The sequence below is a fragment of the Engraulis encrasicolus genome, chromosome 17, assembly GCF_034702125.1.
Source record: "Engraulis encrasicolus isolate BLACKSEA-1 chromosome 17, IST_EnEncr_1.0, whole genome shotgun sequence".
NCBI lineage: Eukaryota > Metazoa > Chordata > Actinopteri > Clupeiformes > Engraulidae > Engraulis > Engraulis encrasicolus.
In genome coordinates, this window is record NC_085873.1 from 37,250,357 (window position 1) to 37,255,356 (window position 5,000).

The following is a 5,000-nucleotide window of genomic DNA, read 5'->3' on the forward strand; positions in this document are numbered from 1 at the left end:
GGACAGGTTAAAGTGGCAAAGAGCGCCCCACAGCGCGGGTCTCCGTGTGAGAGATGGTTAAGTCCCTGAGAAGATAATCTAGTTTTAGGCTCATCTCATCCCCTTGACTCCTTGTCCTACTGCTGATGTACACCTGCAGCTATTCTTCGTAGCTCTGCAGGACACTTAACCCTTTGAGGAGTAAGGAATTTCCCTAGGTTCTTCTAGAATTTTACTTGAACACTTTACAGCTCCCATAGAAGTCTGTGTTAAAAATCACGCAAAGTCCTTATGACATCATAATGAGAACTCAAAATTTGGGTAAAATTCTAATTACATATTTGTGATGGTACTCCTCAAATGGCTAACAGCATTAATCAAGAAAATAAAAGTAGGCCTACATACAATGCCTTCACAGACTTCACCTGCATGCAGCTACTGTATTCTCTGTATCGCTGCAGGAGACTTTACGGCAGGGCTTTAAATTGACACCAGCCAACCAGCCAAATGCTGGTGAAATTTCAGTTTCGCAGGTATAAACGTCCAACTTGCTAGCCACCTGTTTCACCCATTAGTGAGTGTGTCTTCTTTGGCTAGTAAGAGCAACATCCATAGCCATTTTTGGCATGGTGGTGAAAAAAAGTAAAGCCAAGTACAGCCCTACTTTAACAGTAGTAATCAGCAGAGAGTAGGAACAACTGTCACCCCATAGACAGGTGTTACCTTTGATGAATTTACGATTTTGTGGAATGGCAATTATTGTCCTATTCTCTATACTACTGTCTACACAGTAAATGTTGTGGTGTTAATTCAACACTTAAAGAGTTCATTTAAGTCCAAATGATGCCAAATCAACTCTTTAAGTGTTGAATGAGCACTGCAGAATTTACTGTCTACGTGTTGAATCAACACTGCAAATTTGACTTGTGTAGATCTCTCACCCAACAATGGCTACATTTACATGACGTTTTTAATTCTGAATGAATAATTCCGAATTAAATAGTTCCATCGAGTTGGCTTTCGATCTTTCATTTAATCCTGAATTGTGAAGTGTTTACATAACGTTTTCAAAGCGGAATTAAGCTTTGTTCAGAATTCAATCGAGTTAATTCTGAATTAAACTGTCTCATGTAAATGAGGTCACTGACGCACAAACCCTCAGGACTACAGAGCACACTTTTGACACAATGCTATCAGCAGATATTACACAGTAAAAACTGCAGTGTTAATGCAACACTAACAGAGTCGATTTAACACCTTCTAGAGTTTATTTGGTCCCAAAGCACTCTCTAAGTGTTGAATTAACACTGCATTTTTTACTGTGTAGCTTTCGAGCACACATACTACACACCTTATAAACCAATGCTTGTGAGCTCTCCTACAATCTTCCAGCAACGAGTTACTGATTATATTACATTGCAACATAAATCGTTTTGAACTATATTTTACGTTTTGCATTTTGCATCTCCAGCCCACCGCCCGTTGGCATGAAGCAAAAAAATGTGCAAAAGTGCACATAAATTTGCAGACACACACACCTCCTTCTCTATCGTTTTTCAAGAAAAAAAAAATACATTCATCTACCCATCTTCCATATCTCCATCTCCTCCTCCCTCTACCCCTCCTCCATCCATCCATCCACCCTTCCCTCCCTCCGCTGATCCCTCGCTCCAGGCGGGCATCCCTTACCTGTGGGTTAGTGGCCCTATCGCCACCCGTAGCAGAGAAGATGCGTCTCCTAGGAGTTAGACTCCGCTTCCTCCTCTACCTCTTCCCTCGTTCTCTTCCTCCGTCTGACAGCTTTCTGAGCACTCGCTCTTCCCTGCTCTCCTCTTTCTCCTGCAACGGACCAATCAGGGCGCAGCGTGGGGCGTGATGTCAGTCGCCGCATCAAATCCCCACTGATCTAGTTAAGACCTGCTAAGGTGAGGAAGTAAGAGTACTAACAAGGCACACACACACACACACGCACGCACACACACACACACACACACACACACACACACACACACACACACACACACACACACACACACACACACACACACACACACACACAGACAATCACCCTCCTTACCTACCTCTGATCCTTGACACACACTTACTCAGGTGAGGGAGGAAGGGCAACAAGACGTGTGTGTGTGTGTGTGTGTGTGTGTGTGTGTGTGTGTGTGTGTGTGTGTGTGTGTGTGTGTGTGTGTGTGTGTGTGTGTGTGTAATGGAGGTCACCGTGTACTTGGCTACAGGAAGGAAGCTGGAGTGTTTTGGTTTCTGATCAGGTGATGGCGCCTGTCAACCAATCACGCGCCGACGCTAATGGCCGACATAAATACACCTTATTGGATATCGCTTCACCTTTACTACCTTCCAGAAAGCCGGAGAAGGCTCGCTCACATACTGTATAGGCCTACTTAGGTGGAGACTAGTGGAGTGAACTACTTTTGCCCTCACACATACGTAAACGCAAGCCAACAAAGTGATGTCATTATTGACATGATATTTTTTCAGTAGGGTACCCAAAGTGACGTTGCAGTGACGACACAGGTGCATCAGGCCTGACAAAGGAGGATCTGCAGGATGATCGAATCTAGGGCTGGGACGATTAATCGACTAATCGTGACTAATCGATTATGAAAAATAGTCGGAAAGAATTTTCATAGTCGACTAATTGTTTCATTTAATTCAATGCTTTTTTACTTACTTTACTAATCCTTTATTACTTTATTGAAACCTACAATTGCCCAGCACGTATGAATTGGACGTTGTATTGCGGAGTAAATAAGCTACTATCAACATTTAAAGCTCATTGTGAGCTCAGGGACCTAATTTTAACGGTTTCTTTCTTTTTTCCCAATTTCCTTGAAGATTAAAGTGCTGGAGTACTTGAAAAAATAATCGTTTAACTAATCGACTATTCAAAAAAATTAGTTGATAGATTAATCGGGAGAAAAATAATAGTTTAGGACAGCCCTAATCGAATCATTGCAGCTTCTCATTAAAGTTTATTTTTGCAATGCAATCTGCAGTGTGCAGACCTACCTCTTTCAGTTATTAAAATGAAACACAGCTAAGATTCAACTTACATTATGCTGCATTCATTTGTCTTCCTCTTAACCACTTAAGACACAGTGTTAAAATGTTACCAGAATGGCAACGACCGAATGATGGTGCATTACTAACTAAGGGCTCTCTCTTATGTCATAGTAGTGTAGCACTATGGTAATTAACCTTTCAATGACTATTACAGTGTGCCACTGGTGGTACGGCATGCATTATGGGGTCTTACATATTACCATGTGTTCAACGGTGTCAGTATCAGTGCTTTAGGTTTTGAAAATCAGTGCAAAGGGGCCTAATGACGAGTTGTTGTACGCATGTTGACGCATGTGTTGTACTTTCAATTTTTTACTTCTAAAACAAAATAAACTATGGCAAAAAATGTAGGGTATATGTGCAATGAAATGGTAGGCTGCATGTTCCTTTGTGATGTGGCACACATTAGATATAGGATGTTTCTGTTAAGTAACTGTTTTTATGTAATAATATGTTGCAATGCCGTTGCGTTGCAATGCAAAAGAGACAGTGAATGAGTAGGCCTAATAATGCAAGTCACTTTTCTGATGTAATACGATGTACTAGATAGATAGATTGATTACCTTTAGATTGCTTCATTTCTGTTAGCTGTTAGTTCAGTTCTGAAGCAATGTGATTAACTTCTTTGTTTTTATTCTTATTTTATATTGTTATTATAGTGCATCAATATAACTGTGCATAACATCCACGGAATCCAACACATTTTCCACTCTTAAGTCAGTATGCATGTACTTAATTTCTAATGTAGGCTAATAAGTGAGAGTGTTGTTCTATAATGTAGGCCTAAAGGTATTTCAATGTAATAAGTTGCAACAGTGTTATAATTAAGCATGCTTGAAGAGCAAGTCCCGCTTATAGTAATCCCTAAGTACAGTTTATGCTTCCTTTGTTGCTTTGTTGCTTCTCTTGTGCAGGGCAGTAAAAATAGAAAATGGATCTCCTCCTAGGCCTTTCGAGATAGACACCGTTCAAACACTAAAACAACCGGCTCTGCTTGGAGATCATTTGTTCTGATATAGCGTGTCCGTGTCTCTTGTCGTTTTCCCGTTTTTTTGCGATTTTGTGCAAATTTGGGTCCCCATAGAAAACAATGGTAGAACCTTCAGGAGAGAGTGTTCCATCACTCTACAGATCAGAGTGTAGGAGGCTTTTTCGTTCATAAAACATCAAGACTTTCACCTAGAAGTTTAGTTGACGCGTTGTTAGAGAGGTCTATGAGATGACTCCAAACGGTGAAAGTATCATGTACCAACTCCCATTACTTTTTAAATGGCAGGTGTGTAAAAACTGCTGGGCTGGCCCAATGGCTTTTCCTATTGACTCTTGAAGTGCCTTTCTGAAGAGGTCAGCACATCTTTCACAAGAGATCCACTTGTGACTGAACCGTTTAACCTATAAACTTCATTCAAGGACTGTTAGAAAGATCACACGTATGACTCCGATCTGTCACCACCACGTCTATGGGAGTCACAGTACGATACCGCTGGACCAAGAGACTAATCTCCCGTTCCATGCCAACTCTGCTAGCCTCCGTTACACCAATTCTTTTTAGTTTTTTAACAACAGCGATCTAAAAACTAGAAACTGTTTTTGATTTTTGCCCTCTGCCTTACGCTAGGGACACATAGGAGGCGAAGCCAGCGAAGCGAAGAGAGGCGAAATCCAACCGTCATCAGGTCGTTGCGGCGAATCAAATGGAATGGAACAGTTATGTTGTTGATTTGATTGGGCCGCGGCAGGCGAATTCGCTCCTCATTTGCATAACATTAAACTTTCTTTAATAATTTCGCTTCGCTTCGCCCCTGTTCGCTTGCTTTCGCTTGCCATCGCTTGCCTTCGCCTCTCTCATAGGAATGAATGGCAAAGTTCGCAAATTTGCGTGTATGTGTCCCTACCGTTAGAGCACAATACTAACTCCCATAGAGTCA

At 41.5% G+C, this 5,000-nt stretch overlaps 1 protein-coding gene across 3 annotated transcripts in view; it reads right to left on the reverse strand.

Moving 5' to 3' along the window:
- gngt2b (guanine nucleotide binding protein (G protein), gamma transducing activity polypeptide 2b) overlaps window positions 1-1,789 on the reverse strand; it is a 3,356-nt gene extending 1,567 nt beyond the window's left edge. The window contains exon 1 of one of the 3 annotated variants that reach the window (XM_063221338.1): window positions 1,669-1,789. The gene's annotated coding sequence lies outside the window, so the exon portion shown is untranslated. Of the gene's footprint in view, window positions 56-133; window positions 227-1,668 lie in introns of those variants that run through there. The other 2 variants (XM_063221339.1, XM_063221340.1) reach the window with 2 other exon arrangements.
- Window positions 1,790-5,000: the final 3,211 nt, after the last annotated feature.